Source organism: Crinia signifera, chromosome 1 (genome assembly GCF_055691185.1).
Source record: "Crinia signifera chromosome 1, ASM5569118v1, whole genome shotgun sequence".
NCBI classification, from domain to species: Eukaryota; Metazoa; Chordata; class Amphibia; order Anura; family Myobatrachidae; genus Crinia; species Crinia signifera.
In genome coordinates this window covers 22,277,534-22,298,665 of record NC_139217.1, presented here as the reverse complement: position 1 = coordinate 22,298,665, position 21,132 = coordinate 22,277,534, and positions in this window count along the sequence as shown.

The window sequence follows — 21,132 nt, the reverse complement described above, 5'->3', positions numbered from 1 at the left end:
ACACAGGTATGGCAGTATTAGGCAGTGAGCCCCAGACCACAAAGGTAGATATACGGCAGTATTTTATTTATTAGGCAGTGAGCCCCAGACCACACAGGTAGATAAGATATACGTCACTATTTATTAGGCAGTGAGCCCCAGACCAGACAATAGATACAGCAGTATTAGGCAATGAGCCCCAGACCACACAGGTAGATAAACGGCAGTATTTTATTTATTAGGCAGTGAGCCCCAGACCAGACAGTAGATTCGGCAGTATTAGGCAGTGAGCCACAGACCAGACAGGTACAGCAGTATTAGGCAGAGAGCCCCAAACCACAAAGGTAGATATACGGCAGTATTTATTAGGCAGTGAGCCCCAGACCACAGGTAGATATACGTCAGTATTTATTAGGCAGTGAGCCCCAGACCACACAGGTAGATAATGATATACGGCAGTATTTATTAGGCAGTGAGCCCCAGACCAGAGGGTAGATATACGGCAGTATTTATTAGGCAGTGAGCCCCAGACCACACAGGTAGATAATGATATACGGCAGTATTTATTAGGCAGTGAGCCACAGACCAGACAGGTACGGCAGTATTAGGCAGTGAGCCCCAGACCACAAAGGTAGATATACGGCAGTATTATTAGGCAGTGAGCCCCAGACCACACAGTTAGATATACAGCACTATTTATTAGGCAGTGACCCCCAGACCAGAGGGTACATATGGCAGTATAGGCAGTGAGCCCCAGACCACAAAGGTAGAGATATACGGCAGTATTTAATTATTTATGAGGCAGTGACCCCCAGACCACACAGGTAGATAATGATATACGGCAGTATTTTATTAGGCAGTGAGCCCCAGACCAGACGGTAGATACGGCAGTATTAGGCAGTGAGCCCCAGACCACACAGGTAACTAGATATACGGCAGTATTATTTATTAGGCAGTGAGCCCCAGACCACAGATCACCAGACTGGCAGATTCAGTGCAGTGGAAGAAAAAGGGGATTTGAGACCGCGCTCGTTAAAAGAGGTGTGCAACAGGTGTACTTAAAACATTTATTATGAAAATAGGTACATATAAAATATAAAAAATGCAATAAAAAGATTGGGGGGTATCACAAGTAAAATAATGAGAGCAGGGATATTCACCCACAGTCCAGTCATGATAATGTCCTGTGTCCGTTCCTATAATACCTCCAGGTAGTTGTCCTGTAGAAATGCCAATTGCAATGTGGATATTGGAGGAACTCCATAGTGAAACGCGTTGGTGAAGGGGAGCAGGGACACCCCCATTTACAGACGCCCCATACATCTTCATCCTGAAACCGGACCAACCTCCAGAACTGTCTCCATCCTTGAATCAAGTGGCATTACCATCAGACCCACCAGGTAGAGCACCTCTCACCATTAGGAGCTCCCTGGTTAGGAGATTAACATCACTCCTATCAAGGAAACCAAGTGGCAACAACATCAAGCCCACCGGGTAGAGCACCCCCCAACACCGGGAGCTCCCTGGTTTGGAGACCAACAGTTCCTCCAATATCCACATTGCAATTGGCATTTCTACAGGACAACTACCTGGAGGTATTATAGGAACGGACACAGGACATTATCACGACTGGACTGTGGGTGAATATCCCTGCTCTCATTATTTTACTTGTGATACCCCCCAATATTTTTATTGCATTTTTTTATATTTTATATGTACCTATTTTCATAATAAATGTTTTAAGTACACCTGTTGCACACCTCTTTTAACGAGCGCGGTCTCAAATCCCCTTTTTCTTCCACATATCTCTTTTGGGCTTGACTTCCCAAATCCAGAGACCGCAGCTCCAGCAAAACAACTCCACTCAGGCGCCCCTTGGGCCACTTTTGTGACCAACCACCTTTTTTCTGCCAACCCAGATTCAGTGCAGGCAGCACAAATGGACTTCATATATATTTATTTAATATAATTAATTAATTATTAATATATATATATAATAAATGGCACAGCACAGTACCAGAGGTATGCCCCAGCACAGAGGAGACAGTAGTACTACAGGCAGGTACACAGTTAGACTGTTCTCCTAAGCAGAGGAGAACAGAGTACACAGCAGCACTGAGGGAGACAGCCCCAGCAAATAAAATAATTAATTACAGCACAGGTCACCAGAGGTAGACCGCACAGAGGAGACAGTAGTACTGTACAAGTACACAGTTAGACTGTTGTCCTAAGCTGAGAACAGAGTACACAGCAGCACTGAGGGAGACAGCCCCAGCAAATAAAATAATTAATTGCAGCACAGCAGCACACCAGAGGTAGACCGCACAGAGGAGACAGTAGTACTACAAGTACACAGTTAGACTACACAGCAGCACTGAGAGACAGCACCAGCGATTGCACATGCTCAAGGTCAACCTCAAGTTTAAGCCCCAGCAGCAGCACCAACACACCCTCTCCCAACCCACTACTTGACTGGAGTGAATAAGGCGGGCGCGGCAGCCGCTTATAAAGCCTTGCGAAATCCGACGCCAGGAGATGACGTTCTAATCACGCGGACGGACCGAGTCAGGCGGGAATCTCCGAGCGCTGCTCGGAATCGGGCTCGGAATGATGACGTCCGTGGGGGCTCGGATCTCTGAAATCCGAGCCCGCACATCTCTAGTTTGAATGTTATGACAGTAAGAAGTTGAAGAATAAGACTGAAATGAAGATTTATCATGTTAAAGTGTACAATTCATTAAATAATTCATGAAAAAATATACCTGTACATAGAAGTACAATCATGAAATGAAAGTAGGATTAAAAAATAAGTTCTGATTCAAATTGATAATTGTTTGGATGGGGGTGGGTTGCAAAACAAATCTATAGAAGGATATTGTGGGCTTAATTGGTGTTAAATACACCTACAGGGGGTCCCCAATTGATGGGAAATTTCCACTACAGTGTCACCATAGAGGGATTCCCAAATGGGGTTCAGGTGGTCTTTTAGGGATCCGTTTACAATCTCATAGGTCTCTTCTCCTGGAGCCTACGGTTTCCCTAAGTGATATTCAATCACTGAGAGAGGGTATGCTATGTGTATACAGTATGTCCAATGCGAAAGTGTGTGAGGTGCGCTACGTATATAACGTATGTGTATATGTGCGTTGTGTCTTTGTGTAAATGTTTAAGTGTGTGTGTGTGTGTTTTGTACTGTTTTTGGGTGAGTGTAGTGAATGTGGGTGATTTTTGTACTGTTAGAGGTATGTTATGTGTGTGTGTTGTGTATATCTGTTCAATCTGTAAGTGCATAAGGTGTGCTACGTATATATGTGTGTGTAGTGTGCTGTGTGTATCTGTGTAATGTTTAAGTATGTGTGTTATGTGTGTTGTAATTTTTTTGGGTGTGTGTTGTAGTGAATGTGGGTGTGTGTTTTACTGTGAGTGGTTTGTTGTGTGTGTGTTGTTTTGTGTGTATCTGTAAAATATGCAAGTGTGTGAGGTACGCGACTGTACTTATATGTGTGTGTAGTGTGCTGTGCATATCCTGGCAATGTTTAAGAGTGTGTGTTCTGTGTGTTTCAGTATATGTGCAATGTTTAAGTGTGTGTGTTCTGTAAGTTTGTTGTACCGTTTTTGTGTGTGTGTGTGTGTGTGTGTGTTGTACTGCATGTGGTGTGTTATGAGTGTATATCTGTCCAATGAGTAAGTGTGTGAGGTACGCTACGTATATATATATATATATATATATATATATATATATATATATATATATATATATATATATATATATATATATATATACTGTTTATGTTAAGAAAAGGGAAACGTGCGCTCCATAGTGTAAAACAGTTTTATTTATAAAACACAAACTGTGTAAAAGTACAATGAGTCAATAAAGACCCGTACCGAGCGGGTAACTGCTGGGGGCTGGTTACCACAAGATTCAATATTGTATAAACCCAGGCAAGCTCCTATCGACTTCCAGTCACCGCGAGTCCACAGGCACCAACTGGCTGTAAGTAACATCGAACGGCTTGTTGGGAAACTACAAGCGTAGATGGATGCGGCAGGGGGGAGCCAGGCACAGGTAGAGCTGATGTCACCACCCCCGCCCTAATGCGTTTCGTATCACAACTTTGTAAGAGGGCGTGGTTGGAGATGGAGAGCTCGGGATTTAAACAAAACAGTGACCAATCAGATATTTTTAAAGATGAGGCAGCAGAATTTGCTACTATATATCAAATGTATAATTCAAAAAACAAGACCATTTACAAAAGTATACATTTAAGTACAATGCATGCTAAGTTTTAAATCATGCTTATATAGAAATATTGACATTTCTCCAATGATGATATACAGAGATTTTTTCTAAAACCTGGACAAAGTCCTAAAAAATAATGGTAAAAACACCAGTAAGTAGATTTTAGTGTATACCACACTACAATTGGTGAGGCAAGGCTGATCTAATATTCAAATATACAATATTTCATGATATTACGAAGGTAATTAAAGATATATATATATATATATATATATATATATATATATATATATATATATATATATATATATATATATATATATATATATCAGAATCAGAATCATCTTTATTGGCCAGGTATACTTGCGTATGCTTGGAATTTTTTGTGGTAACAGTGCAGCATCAATCAGGGAACACAAAGGGGGTGGGAAGAGAGGCATAAACATACATCACATACATTTCACATGTATCTAGAAAAGTTTGAGTTAGTATTTGGTATGTTCAATACGGTTTAGTTGGTGGACAGCTATTGGGAAGAAGCCTTTTGTAGTTCTTGTCGTCTTTGCTGGGATGGACCTAAAACATCTGCCTGACGGAAGGGGTTCAAACAGGTTGTGGCCAGGGTGTAGCTTATCCGCCAAGATCTTTCCTGCACGCTTATTGACCCTGGATAGGTATAGATCTTGGACAGTGGGGAGCTCCGCCCCAATGATCTTTTCTGCCATCCTCACCACTCTTTGCAACTTTCGTCTGTCATTCTCGTTTGCTCCTCCGAACCAGATTGTGATCGAGGAGCAAAGGACAGACTCTACTATGGCAGTGTAGAAGATGAGCAGCAGCTCCTGCGGGATGTTGAATTTCTTGAGTTGCCTCAGGAAGAACAACCGCTGCTGAGCCTTCTTGACAGTTGTAATGATGTTGGGACCCCATTTGAGGTCGCAGGAAATCTTTGTTCCTAGGAATTTGAAGGAGTCGACCCTCGACACTACTCTGTCAGATATTATGAGTGGGTGCATGGCATTTGGTTTCCTTCTGAAGTCCACCACCATCTCCACCGTTTTGAGGGGGTTGAGGTCAAGGTTGTTTCCGCTACACCATTTAGTTAGCCGATCCACCTCCCGTCTGTATGCCGACTCGTTTCCATCCATGATTAGGCCGATAACCGTTGTGTCGTCTGCAAATTTTATAATTTTTACTGACTGTTCTGCTGAGGTGCAGTCGTTTGTGTAGAGGGAGAAGAGCAGGGGGGAGAGGACACATCCTTGAGGGGCACCGGTGCTAATTGTGCATGTGTTTGAAATGAATGCGCCTGCTTTCACCGCCTGTTTCCTTTCAGTCAGGAAGTCAGTGATCCAGGAGCATGTAGGTTCTGGGACTCCTAGTGAACGGAGTTTTGGCTCCAGGATGTGAGGGATGATAGTGTTGAATGCCGAGCTGAAATCAACAAATAGTATCCTTGCATAGGTGCCTGGACTGTCCAGGTGCTGTAGAATGTGGTGCAGCCCTAGGTTGACTGCATCCTCGACACTTCTGTTTGCACGGTAGGCAAACTGCAGGGGGTCGTGGTGAGCATTTGTAACAACTCTCAGGTGGTTCAGCACCATACGTTCAAGCACTTTCATGACCACTGATGTTAGTGCAATCGGCCTGTAGTCATTGAGGTCTTTCGCAGTTGAGCTCTTGGGAACCGGGACGATAATTGAGGCTTTGAAGCAGGTGGGGACCTTGCACATTTCTAGTGAAGTGTTGAAAATCCTGGTAAAGATAGGGGCGAGCTGTGTTGCACAGGTCTTGAGGGCAGATGGAGACACTCCGTCTGGGCCTCCAGCTTTCCTAGGGTTGACCCTCTTGAACATTCCTTCTACCTCTGTTTGGTCCACCTGGAGAGTCTGGGGGTGGCAGTTTTGGAAGGAGGGTGGGCAAGCCATTTTGCCCCGGTCAGGGGTAGGACTGATGCAGGTAGCTTCCTTCTCGAACCTGCAGTAGAAATCGTTCAGCTCGTTCACTAGTTTCTGGTGCATGGTGGAGGGGGTTCGAGAGATCTTGTAGTTGGTTATAGCTTGCATGCCTCTCCAAGCTGACGCGGGGTCGTTGGTTGACAGGTTGTTCGCCAGCTTGTCTGAGAATCTTTTTTTTGCCAGCTTGATTTCCCGTGTTAGGGAGTTCCTGGCCTGTTTGTACAGGACAATATCACCACTGCGATAGGCTTCTTCCTTTGCCCGACGGAGCTTCCTGAGTTGACCGCTGAACCATGGCTTGTTGTTGTTGAAGGTGCATGCTGTTTTGATTGGCACGCACAGGTCCTCGCAGAAACTGATGTAGGCTGTCACTGTGTCGGTCAGATCGTCTAGGTTTGTAGCAGAGGATTCAAAGACTCCCCAGTCTGTGCATTCAAGACAGGCCTGAAGCTTCATTTTTGCCTCGTTTGTCCAGCTTTTGACTGATCTGACCACTGGTTTAGCTGACCTTAGCTTCTGGGTGTAAGTTGGTAGAAGGTGGACTATGCAATGGTCAGAGAGGCCCAGAGCTGCCCGGGGGATAGCCCGGTAAGTAGACTTGATAGTGGTGTAGCAGTGGTCTAAAGTACGTCCTTCCCTGGTGTGGCATCTGACTTGCTGTCTGTACTTCGGTAGCTCTTGGGACAGGTTGGCACTGTTGAAGTCGCCCATCACTATAAGCAGTGCTTCCGGATGTTTGAGTTCTGTGTCTGTTATCCTGGTGGCCAGTTGGAGTTGGGCTTCTTTCGCATTTCCTTGGGGAGGTATATACACCCCCACCAGGACTATTGAGGCAAATTCCCGGGGGGAGTAGAATGGGTGGCATTTAATGATGAGTGTCTCTAGTTGAGGGCTGCTTGATTTACTCAGAGTTTTTACGTCGGTGCACCACCCTTCATTTATGAAGAAGCAGATACCTCCTCCCTTGGTTTTTCCGGTGAGCTCCTTGTCGCGGTCAGCCCTGAGGAGACTGTAGCCCGGCAGCATCACCGAGGAGTCGGCAATGAGTTCATCTAGCCATGTCTCAGTAAAGCATAGGATAGATGAGCCAGCAGTTCCTGATCTTGCATCATTTATGAGCAGGGACAGCTCATCCATCTTGTTTACAAGGGATCGGGTGTTCGAGAGTAGGATAGCTGGGAGCGCAGATCTGTGACCTCTGCGTCTCCACTTAACTAGGGCCCCAGCACGGCGGCCCCTCTTGCGAGCCCTGAGCCTCACATATCTTCCTGTCAGCCTAGCTGTTAGGTGGGGGGCCCCTCCAGGCCACTTGGCGGTGGTAGGGGCATGTCTGTTCCTACTGGAGGGAGCCAGCGGCCTGGCTGGGTTTGCCCTCATTGTTGTCAGGGGCTCAGTTCTGGCTATCTTCTCAGGTGGGCACTGAGTCACACCACTTCCTTTTTGGGCCCCCCTAAGTAGGCCCTGGGGGTTTACTTTTCTGCTACCTCTGTGAATGGTTCTCCATGGTCGCCGGTCCACTCTCCAGCAACTGCCATTAAACTTTGCTGCATCCTTTCTGCACAGGGCAGCAAGGGCAGCATGGACTGTGAGGGCTGCCAATCTGCCCACGTCCCGCTCCGTCAGGCTCATATGGGTGGTCTGCACCAGGGGTGAGCTCCATTTCAGAAGGGCTTCTCTGCTGTGCTTGGTTACCACACTTGGCAGGGTCATCACACTCGAGGACAAGGACAGGGGGAGACAAGGGGAGACATGTAGTTTGGTTGAGCTGCACAGCTCCGAGGCAGCCTTCTGCGGCGCCATATTTGTGGTATCCAGTATGATGAAAACACTTTTACTCAAGTCTGTGAGTGCTCCAGGTTATTGCTGTGTTTGGTTGCTTCTTTCTTGTACAAAGATGTATTTTGGACAGATATTCATTAAATAAACTACAAGTAACTTTCCTTTTCAGTTGCTAATTTAGTGATTTAGTCACACAAGTTATTCAGGAACAAAGCAGGCTTGTAGAAAGGTGTTAGAAGCCATTCCCCATGTAGGTGTTAAATCCCAGTGTGAGGCTTTTGAAGTGTATATTCTTTGTATAGATAACATGTCTCTTGGGAATAAACTGGGGCCCTGTCTGATTGTGGAATCCAGGGGCTGGGGATATTGTATTTTAGATTCTTTTAAGGGAATCTAAGAGAATCTTTTCTGAACAGAGAAATATATGTAACTGGACGGGAAGCATAGGTAACTGATGTCAATGGGGACCTTGATAGAGATAGTTAGTTTTTCCAGTTTTTCCAGTTAGTTTTTCCATATATATATATATATATATTGTGGGGGGAGGGGGGGAAGAGAAAACAGGCGCCCGTTCTTATTTAGCTTTCCTTTTTAAGATTATCCTGCTCCCCTTGAAGAAGTCCATAGCTGGACGAAACACGTTGAGACCCCTCCACCTATCCTCTGAGCCGCCAAGCCTTGGACTGAGACCCTGTCCTTGAGTCCAGATTCAAGAAAGGACTGTTTTTAGAAAAACTTTTTAGCGAGCTAAGTACCTCAAAAAGTTTTTATCATCCATATCAATTGAACCCCTGTCTTTCAGCCTATTGTTTCCCCATCCCATTCCCCACTTTTTTCTGTATATTAACCCTAAACGATATATTGTGTATATGATAAATTGTGAAAATTAAATGTTTTTTATATACTTAACTTATTCAAGTTCTATGGTCATATTTGAAAGCTAAATAAGAACGGGCGCCTGTTTTCTCTTCCCACCCTCCCCCCACAAAAAATCTCTGTCTGACCAACTAAATCGGCACATAGAGAATTGGGCTGCCACCCCTAGACTGTGCACTTTTTGTCTTATTTTATTTAATAGTATAATTTATGCACAAGAAGTCTTAAAAGTATATTCTTAAAAAAAAATGACTTGTAAATATTACCTGAAAAATATATTTTCTCTACACTTATCACTTTATACATGGTTTAATAGTCTTATGCGCCAGTGTCTTAGAGCTATTTTTGAAACACACACACATATATATATATATATATAGTAGGATGGATAGAGAGCGCCAGAGGTTTCCACCACCTTATGTGCAGTTGTTAGGTATTTCAAGTATACAAATAATAAAGACGTTTTCAAAAATTTAACACATTTTATTAAAAAGTTGTAAAAAACGTGTGGTATCTCAATTCTTTTGAAGACGATGACAACCCAACGCGTTTCGTCTTTAGAAAGACTTCATCAGGTTTTTTTTTTAAGATAGACACAAAAAGAATACATGGGGATGGATCAAATATTTTCAAATCATATGATGGAACTCAATTTTATGAAAGAGGTCGCAATCTTTAGTTGATAATGAAACTGAGTTTGAAGATTACAGATCCATATTAAGTGAGACGATTGTTAGTCCCATATTCAGCCCCTTCTAGGTATAGAGAGTCTAAAAAGGATAGTCAGATCAGCACTTGCCGTATGGTAAAAATATAACTCGAGAATATTATAGAGTGGACTGTATATACGCTCTTGGGGGTCAAACGTAGACCTCAGTTTCTTCCAGATGTTATCAATAGATAGGCAAGATGGTGAAGGTGGAACTATGTCCGCACTAAAAAGCCGCTGCTGTGTAGACACTTGTGTGGTGGCACTTTGCAATAAGACTCTGCACACAAGTAGCAAAGTGGGCATCAGCAACGTCCAATATCATTTATTGCCGTCAAATGCAATGCTGGAAACAATAATCACTGGCAAATGTATACATGGCGAACAGCATAATTCATTTAATTATGCTGTTCGCCATGTATACATTTGCCGGTGATTATTGCCAGTGATTATTGTTTCCAGCATTGCATTTGACGGCAACTCTGGTTTTTATTATTGTTATAGCAGCGCACGGAACGCTGCACCCTTCTGTATCCTGGTTGTTATGGTGATGGGAGCACAACTAGGACGTACACGTAAGTGACGTCATCACACAGCGCCGACCGGCCGGGCGTGCGGTCCCGCTTCCGGAAGACGCTGAGCCACACCAGGGTGATATAAGGTAGGACATGTACATTGTTATCTTTGACGCCATGACCTGAAGAAATTGCTTATTAAAAAGCAATGAAACGTTGTCCATAAGGATGGCCTAAGAGAGTTTTTTTGCTAAGACGCCTGGAGTGCTGCATTCCCCCCCCCCCCTGTCCTCTATTCTACCATTGGAACGGGCACCCAGCGCAGTAATACAGACACAGGGAGAGCCGGATCCCCCCTACAAATTTCGATATAGATAGATATATATGACACACACATACATAAATACATACATACCACATGAAAAGCCTGTTTTTGATCCTCTACCCTTTACTCTGTAGGAGACCTCACAGTCATAGTGCTCCCTCTGAAACCCAAACCACCCATGACTAAGCTGCTGCTGCTGTTTTCCTTGGACATGAGAAGCATGTAATAAGCTCCACCAATCACAACTCATCAAAAACATCTCAGTCTCTGTTCTCTGATGCAACGTGGCATGGGACTTAGGCCCTTATTCAGATCTGATTGCAGTACAAATTTGTGCTCCAAATGGGCAAAACCATGTGCACTGCAGGTGGGGCAGATGCAACATGTGCAGAAAGACTTAAATTTTGGTGGGGTGTATTGAAACTGAAATCTAAATTGCAATGTAAAGATAATGCAGCCAGTATTTACCCTGCACAGAAACAAAATAACTCACACAAATCTAACTCTCTCTGCAAATGTTACATCTGGCCCACCTGCAGTCCATACGGTTTTGTGCATTTTGATGACAAATTTGTACTGCGATCATATCTAAATAAGGGCCTTAGTCACCTCTCAGGAATGCACAGTACACTTGGGCAATCACGGATGGCTTGGCTGCTGATTTTCTGCTCCATAAATCATTGTCATATTGCCAGTTAGGTGAAGCTGCAGCACTAACCCACTCCCATGCACAAAAACATTATTAAGTCAAAAGCAATCATCAATTATGTTGGCAAAAATACATGCCAACCACAGGGGGTGCCTAGCTAGAGAAGGGCCCAGGGGCACTGACCATTTGTGACTCCATTATAAGGCACGCCTGTCCATACTCCATTAATGCCATACTTAATCTAGTTTTGACATATAAATCAACTATAAGCTCTATTCACCTATATGAGGCTACAGATTGTACGCTTGCAGCAGGGACATGTAACCCTAAAGTGACCAAGTCATCCCTTTAATCCAGGATACAGATTAACGTCACAGGTTCTGTGACAGTTATAATCGAGGTGAAAGCTATCCACAGAACCTGTGTCACAAGATGTGTCGCAGATGAAAGGGATGACTTGGTCACCCTATCTAACCCCTAAGTGTGTGTGTTGTTATCCACTTTGGTTTATTACTTAATACTATAGTAAAACACAATAGATTCAGCAGTGCTACATAACAAATAGTAGTCCCAAAAATTATTAATGATGCATTATGTTTACCTACCACTTTATGCCACCTGCACCACCTCCTCCTCCAGCTCGACCTCCTTCACTTCCTCCCTGGCCTCCTCCTCCGCCACCACCTCCTCCTCCACCACCTCCTCCTCCACCTCCTCCGCCACCACCTCCTCCGCCACCACCTCCGCCACCACCTCCTCCTCCACCACCTCCGCCACCTCCTCCCGGGCCTGCTCCTCCTCTGCCTCCTCCCGGGCCTGTCGTGCTCGTTCCTGTGCTGTGTTGGAGAAAAGAAGGATTAGTGCCAATTAAGGGTCATTGTATGCATCACAATCAATAATCCTATCGAATTACATATTATATCCACATGACTGCATGTTAATTTAAGCAATCAATTTAAAATTTGTATTTATTGTGTAAACACTCACATTGAGCTATCCTGCGCCTTATTTGCTGGAGCAATTCTGTCTGTCACCTCCTGAGGTCTGACCATCGCCTCTCCAGCTGGGCGATGGTCCTCCGCACCTGGGTGCAGGCGTATATTCGGCGGCGGGCAGCAGCATAAGCACTACACTTCTGCCTGTTTGTTATAAAAGGCCCCGCACAGCCCAGCCTACTCTCCATAACGGAGACCAGTGCCCTAAGCTCCGCAGGCGAGAATGGGGCTGCTCTCCCATAGGCCGCCATCTTAGCAATGGCACAATACAAGCAATCATGTCCTGTAATTGGTTGTTCACAGTGATATTTGGTAATAACTTTATTGAACATTTTTACATTAACAGCGTGTATGTGCCACAACAAACGGCTAAAACATTGCATGGCAAAACAACACTTGCTGTAGGTTGGCATCGCTGAGCTAACCTTGGCATTACTTAGTATATACTAAACAGACAGGGTGAAAGAAGTTGGAAAACCAATATACTCACCAAACATGGCTGAAAACAACAGGTGAAATAGTGTGCCACAATATCCAGTTACACTTATCTGTACAAGGTACTACATTAGTCAAGAAAAAAGGAATGTGCCAGCGCTGGCTGAACAATTAGAAAGACCAGACGGTATCTAAAAAAATTACAAATTTATTTTTAGCGTATAAAAACAATCAAGAAAAATAATAAACACATAGAATAAATGAAAAATAAGAATTTTAAAAAAATGAGCACAGGATGCTTTTTGCTAGTAAATTGCGGAGCTCCACAAGTGTGGAATTATTGTGAAATAGAGTTAATGTTATATTACCATCTGTTGTTCTCTGGTGTAAAGATTGTGGGCACCAGGATATGAGTGATGATGCAGTCCCGTATGATGGTTCCCTGATATGGGATACAGGCAATTCTCCCTATTTGGCGTCTTCTCCTTTGTACTGGATAATTAGGAACTTAGCTTGAATCCCCAAAAGATTTGTAATCCAATAGAATTGTAGGAGATAATGGACGTCTGTGGGAGAAGGGACATCACTTGAATAGATGAGAGATGGTCTTTCTTTCAATAGCTCAACGCGTTTCCCCGGATGTTTACTGTCCGGCTTCCTCAGGAGCAAGTGTGTGAGGTGAGCTCTGGGCTCAGTTTAAATATCAAAGAGCTAATTGCTCATTAAGTGCATCTGTGCATAAGTGCTCAGGTTTAAAAGACATAGACATGTTAAAATAACAATTAAAATAAGATGAAAAGAGAACCGTCTGGATAGTTATATAATCTAATGATAAAGGAGGCAGTATGAAGATATTATAATCATTTTTAGACACCTTTAAAGTGTATAATAGTTTCGGAGCATTGACCTTTAACCCTTGGGTCACATGACCCAAAATGTAATGGCATATGAGGATATAAAAACATATTGATCGGACACATATAGGGTCATCCTAAAGTATGTGGAGTATAAGGTGCGTTCCTGTGCTGACTTGGGTGCGTGGGGGACCCCCACCCGTCGCCGATTGCCGGTATCGGCGGTCCGGGCGGTAAGATCCACTCACGCATCCCCGTCAGCGTCTACCGCGTTGCTAGGTGACGGCGCCCCTATGACGCGGCAACGTGTTGCGTCATGTGGCGTCGTCCTGCAACTGAGCCTGCGCCCCGCCCTCCGTCCAGTCTGACAGGCGGGCCACTGTGAGCCCGGTCACGTGGGGCACATACGTCTGCGGTCCACCAGCTACTAGGCAACAGGAAGGGACGCAAGCTGTGGCGTGATAAACACACCACCACGAGGGATTCAGGGCACGGACCAAGGTGACTCCATTAAGTAAAAGAAGAATGGCTGGATATAGTAAGGGATAATGTTTCACTATAACAGTATTGATGAAAAATATATGGCATAAAACATACAACAATAGAATTGTGGAACAGATGTTAAATACACACAGAGAATGTATACGATGGATGAGTACAATATAACAGAAAGTATACAAATATATATCGATATATCGATTTTTGCTTATAGTTTATATTTAAGTACATAGAAAAGAGGGATGAATCTAAAATACAATTGAAGACATATGTATATCATATTCTAAAGAAAAGAGAAGTTTAGAGGACAGAATTCAATTCTATTGTTTCGTTTAGACCCTCTGGGTGGAGGGAATTGAATCTTAGGGTCCAATACACTTCTCTTTTACATAATAAGTTGTATCTGTCTCCTCCTCGTGCTGTGGAGGCGACATGTTCAAGACCTATGATTTTTAAACAAGTGGGATCAGATGAATGTTCAATTTTGTAATGGCGAGACACGCTATGTTGCATATAACCCTTCAGGATATTTCTCCTGTGTTCCATAAATCTAGTACGTAGATTCCTAGTTGTTCTACCGATGTAGGACAGGTTGCAACTACATTTCATTAGGTAAATGGTGTGTTTATCACGCCACAGCTTGCGTCCCTTCCCGTTGCCTAGCAGCAGGTGGACCGCAGACGTATGTGCCCCACGTGACCGAGCTCATGGCGGCCTGCCTGTCAGACTGGACGGCGGGCGGGGCGCAGGCTCAGTTGCAGGACGACGCCACATGACGCGACACGTTGCCGCGTCATAGGGGCGCCGTCACCTAGCAACGCGGTAGACGCTGACGGGGATGCGTGAGTGGATCTTACCGCCCAGATCGCCGTTACCGGCAATCGGCGATGGGTGGGGGTCCCCCACGCACCCGAGTCAGCACAGGAACGCACCTTATACTCCACATACTTTAGGATGACCCTATATGTGTCCGATCAATGCGTGTTTTCATATCCTCATATGCCATTACATTTTGGGTCATGTGACCCAAGGGTTAAAGGTCAATGCTCCGAAACTATTATACACTTTAAAGGTGTCTAAAAATGATTATAATATCTTCATACTGCCTCCTTTATCATTAGATTATATAACTATCCAGACGGTTCTCTTTTCATCTTATTTTAATTGTTATTTTAACATGTCTATGTCTTTTAAACCTGAGCACTTATGCACAGATCCACTTAATGAGCAATTAGCTCTTTGCTATTTAAACTGAGCCCAGAGCTCACCTCACACACTTGCTCCTGAGGAAGCCGGACAGTAAACATCCGGGGAAACGCGTTGAGCTATTGAAAGAAAGACCATCTCTCATCTATTCAAGTGATGTCCCCTCTCCCACAGACGTCCATTATCTCCTACAATTCTATTGGATTACAAATCTTTTGGGGATTCAAGCTAAGTTCCTAATTATCCAGTACAAAGGAGAAGACGCCAAATAGGGAGAATTGCCTGTATCCCATATCAGGGAACCATCATACGGGACTGCATCATCACTCATATCCTGGTGCCCACAATCTTTACACCAGAGAACAACAGATTGTAATATAACATTAACTCTATTTCACAATAATTCCACACTTGTGGAGCTCCGCAATTCACTAGCAAAAAGCATCCTGTACTACATTAGTCAGCCTTATTGGTCAGAAAGCAATACACCACTACATACAAAATAGTGCTATACCTTTTCCAATTCCCATGGTGCCATTTATGTACCTACCATCAAGGCAGTATTTATTGGCCTATCACATGTGATTTGGAAGCAAGCAGTGATTACTAATGCATGATTTGTGGACTGGATTAACATATGGAATGGGTTAGTGTCATTTGTTGTACATACCAAACAAGTGCACAGTACAAATGAACATTCACGTATAGAATTTATGTCTAGCCAAAGTTGTAGGTGTTTATTGGTGTCCAAATCTGGCAATGAGTACAAAATCAGACTTGGAAAGTATGCCTGGTTTTGTACATTTGTTTTTCCGCTGGTATGGGCGTGGCCTAAGCGTCGCAATGTGTACGTAGCCATACAGGACGCTGCCGCACAGAACGCAAGGTGGGGCTGTTGTACGCCAATTAAAGCAATGTGTATATATAGGTGTGCATGGAACAAAAGATTGTGCGACAAACATGTCTGGGTCACTATCAGAGGGAGAGCAGGAGCATCAGCCCCTCCTAGCTCAGCTGGACTCCATCACCTAGAATGTGCACCTCACCAGAGACCAGCCATTGGGGGGTGAGCAGACAGCTGCCCCATCTACAGCTGGGCCATCTTCTGCCTCAGCAGAATCATTGGGAACACAGCAGGTGGCTTCACAAGAGAGTAGCCTGGCAAGCACTTCAAGTACAGCGACTGGTGTCCGTGGCCGTGGGCGTGGCCGAAAGAGGCCAACAGAGGAACCAACCAGCAGGAACATGGCATTTGAACCGCAGGAGCTTGCCATACTGGTACCCCGTGCACGGGATTGGATAGAGTTGCCACAGGAGAGGTTGACACACACAAGGAGATGGAAGATTTGGGAAGACATAACTGTGGAGATTAATGCGGTAGCTCCACAAGTTCGTGAGACGGAGCACGTGAAAAAGAGGCAAGTTCAAGTGTGTTAGATTTGAGCAGAACAAGACCAGTAATGTTTTTATTAGATGTTAGATGGAGTTGGTAAATGGTCGGTCACGTTGCTCGGAGCAACAGACATGATTGCCATGTCACTTATTCTATATTTATTGTAGGGTGAGTGTGAATGTTTCTTCTAAGTGTTGGTTTTATAGTTTAACATAATGTAAGTTATGTTGAATGAAGCACACGCTGAAATCTGTAGCAGATTACAATGCATGCTACATCAAACGTCAGGGGTGACATGTAATAATATGTAAACTTTGGTTGCAGGTGGCATGACTTCAAAACCAACCTCAAGAAGAAACTCACCAAATGGTGGGAACACAGCCACACCTCTGGGGCTGGCCCCATGCCAGGCCGCCTGAAGCTCACCCCCCTGGAGGAGTTGGCTGAGCCCTGCATTGCAATTGAGGAGGTCCGGGGGGTGAGCAACATGGATAGTGAGGCCCCAGTGGACGTTTTTGCTACTGACTTAGAAGGTAATTTGTTTGCATGGCATAAGTTGTTTGTACTAATTTTCTAGGAATGTGTTGTAATTGTAAGTTTCTCTTTCAGCATCATCTCCAACGTGCGGGAGTGAAACTCTTGAGGAGGCGGAGGAGTCAGTGCCACCTGCCACACATGCCAGCCATGTGCAGCAGCAGCAGCAGCCAACGGCCACACAGGATTTGGACAGGTGGGAGCAGATGCTTGGCCAGATTCGCCAGCAGGGAGACTTAGCATCAGAGCGGCTGCGTAGGACCGAGGAGGTCATGCAGGCTATTGCCAGCACCCAGCAGACAATCGCTGCCACCCAGCAGGGCATGGCTGCCACCCAGCAGTCCATAGCTGGCAGCCTGCAGGTGTTGGCAGAGCAAGCCCTGCGCCAAAATGACCCCCTCCTCCGCCATAATGAGCTTATGGCGGAACTACTTACCACCAATTGGGCCCTATTGTCAGTCATTTCTGGTGCATTTCCAACACCAGCACTCCCTGCTGGCAGAAGGGGAAGACCCCCCTTCCACATCATCTGCTCCACCTGCCCCACCATCCCAACGTGGCCGAGGCCGAGGAGCTGCTGCACGTGGCAAGGACCTAACAGGGCCAAATGGTCCCGAAAGTGAACTTGGGTCCGCATTAATCTCCACCCTTATGTCTTCCCAAATCTTTCATTTTGCTGTGTGTCAGCTTCATGTGTGCAAACCAATCACGTGCACAGGGTACCCACATTTGGCCTTGTTTCTAATGTTTTGTTTGGTTCCCCTGTTGCCCTCTTTCGGCTACCATTACTGTGTGCTGTACTTGAAGTGTTGGTGCTATACTTTTGTTGTGAAGCCACCTGATGTGTTCCTAATGATTCTGCTGTGGCTATGTATGACAACAATAATTTTTTTTACATTTTTGTTTGTTTTGTAAATTCCTGTTATGGTACCTTTAATTTTTGGCATGTGCCAAATAACATGCTCTTAAAATCTTATGTTTTCCATATCTGTAATACATTTTTAATTTGATCCCCAAATGTGTGCTGTTATTCTCGAATGTAAGTGACATGTATATTTATATTAGTGATACCAAGTTCTGTCCATTGCTTGCAGTGTAAATGTGTGTAAAAAATGCAGCCGTGCTTTCAGCATAGATTTGTTTGTTTTGTAATGGTCCATTTAAGCTGCAATGGTTCCAATTGAAGTAATGAAAAGAGTGAAATTAATGAGTAATGAGTAGAGGAGTGGATTGTATTGTGTACAGCTGACATTGGTTCAGGTGCGGGCGTACTAATTGGGCTATCCGAATGCCTAGCGCATGACCGAGTGGTGTCCGCAAAGTAATATTTGCTTATGGAGACCGCATATTTCCTGCCTTTTGGTTCGTTTGCAGTCGGTGTTATGTCCAAATGCATGCCTACCAGAATTAGTGCACTCCCTCGTGTACGCCCATGTTTACGCCCAGTATAGCCCACTTTGAAACTACGCCACTGTGTAGTTCCGAATGACGCCCATATTACGCCCATATTTTCCGAGTGAATGCGGTGCACATTTCTATACGGTATTAGTGAGAACGAGTACGGAGACCGTGCGTGGCACATGCGCATAGCGTTGCCTACACATGCGCAGACGGCTAAAAAACGCCATCCGAAAGAATTTGGAAATTTACGCATCGACCAGAATAAGGCCCCATGTGCACTGCAGGTGGGGCAGAGGTTACTTGTGCAGAGAGAGTTAGATTTGGGTGGGGTTTTACTTCATAGTGAGATCTATATTGCAGTGTAAAAATAAAGCAGCCAGTACTTACCCTGCACAGAAACAAAATAACTCACCCAAATCTAATTCTCTCTGCACATTTTACATCTGCCCCCTGCAGTTCACATGGTTTTGTCCATCTAAGAAGAATTTGTCAGAAACATTGAACCAAAATAACCACCAATGTCTCTGTGTCACAAATCCTGTCCTCTGCCACATGATCTAGAAAACTCCAGGTGTATTTCCTGCTCTGTGTATGCTGCTGCTGCTGCAGCAACTCACACGATCCAGGTAAACTCAATGCATACTTCCTGGTTCTGTGTGCTGCTACTGCTGCAAGCTGCAGCTACCTGGGGCATATAAGCCAGCTTCCCAGAGTCCTCCTTGCATTTTACAAACTTGTCATTTCCCCTGAAATTTCTCCAGCATCTACTCTCGAAGGCTCCTGGCTTGCTACAGAGATCTGGTTATCAGTGTCCTGCTGTTACCTGCTGTTACCTGCTGCTTACCTGGTTATTCCACTGCTGCCAGAAGACTCCACTATTCCATCTCTAGTGTGATCCAGCTCTCTGAGTACAGCCATGGGTTATAAGCATAGTCTCTGGATATCTGTCAATTTACATATTGATTACCTTACTGGCTCCCAGGTAGCATCCATGGTACCCAGTCCTGCCTTGAGGAGCATCATACTGTGTTTCTTGATATTGCTCATTTGATTATATATGCTGGTAGGAGCTTCAGAACCCTTGTGGAGCCTAATAATAATAAAATAATAATATTAATATTTATTATACAGTATATTAAGAATATTTTAACATGTCTGGTCTAGATTGTGAAGGTTATCTATCATTTCATATAAAGTACATGATAAATGTTACTGCACATGCTATAAAAAATACAGTGCAGACCAGGGTTGCCTACCCTCCCTGAATGGCCGGGAGGGTCCAGGAAATGGGGTCCCCCTCCCGGCACCCCGGAAAGGGGGGCAGCCCTCCCACATTGCCCTCCATCCCCGACGGACACCCCCACCCGGTTGGGGGTCCTCGGGTCAAATGACGCGATTGTGGCTTTTTAGCCCCACCCCCGCCGTGCAATGCCTGAAATAAGGGCATTACGCGGCGTTGGGCGGGGCTAAAATGACAAGATCACTATGGACATGCCCCTAATAGGGCAGCCCACCTGTGGCTCCTCCCCTGAACCGCCCCTTTTCTCCTCCTGGGATGGCACTGCCACCCTGCTTTACTGAGCTTTACGATAAGGGCAGCCAAAAAGTCAGCAACTATGGTGCAGACATTTGAACATGTGAACACAAGAGAGGAGCGGTAATTCCAAGCTGTACCATTGGGATGGAGAAACCGATTCTTCAAAGACATTGCGTTATATGTAATAGCTTGTAGAAATAAAACATGTACATAATTGTGCACAAAAAAACAAACAGGACAATGCAGCCTGGTGATCACACAATATTACAGAGACACCATGACCTAACAGGCAGCACAAAAATAATGTGACTATGAACAACTCAAAGGCGCTATGCCTTGGCACAAAGCTATTTATTGAGTGATTTACCATATAGCATATAGTTAAAGTGTTGAAAAATGCCATATACCAGCAGCAAGTGAAATTATTATAACAATAAAATATTCAATTAAAAAAAATCAGCTTCAAACTTCGAAAGTGATAAACTACCAGCCAAACAGCTCTTACCTGTCATTTTTCAAACCCAGCCTGTAACATGGCAGTTAGGAGCTGATTGGCTGTTTGTTTATCACTCTCCATGTATCAGGTTGAAGCTTGATACATCTGTCCCTTTGTCTCTCTCTTTGGCAGAGAACATGGAAGGAGGGTTTTCCTTTATACCTTAATCGAATATATTTACCATCATCATTTTCTCTTAGGGGGAGATTCTCTTACATTCGTGGCAAATGTATCTATTTACTGTTACTTTAACGGCACTTTTGTGCGTCGTTAATGACTACCTCTTCTCCATATTCTCTATCAATTAGGCTACCGCATTGTGTTTGCGGTATCTCACCCCTCCGCGATCCCCGGGTTGTGTCCAGTGCGCATGCGCCCGCTGTTAAAATTTCATGTCATGCGCACTTTGCTTGTCTGGAAGCCAGTGGGAATCACCTGTCCGTCAGTCTGGCAGGCTCTGGCGTGCACATAACACATGTTCCACTGTGCACCGGGGGTATGCTATATATGACTTGCACCTCCCGGGATAAAAAAAGAACCTCTTAATTATTTATTTTAGTATGGACCTCAGCTAGCTTATTCCCTGTGCTCTAACACTCGCTCTGTTGTAAAGCAGGCTGTATAACTTCGCCACCTCAAGCTTGCAAAGTCGAAAAGCCTACTTTACTAGGGCGCGTGTGTTAGAGTATAGGGAATAGGAGGGACGGCAATGCAGTCCAATGGGGAGCCGCAGGGACGACGAAAAGGTTA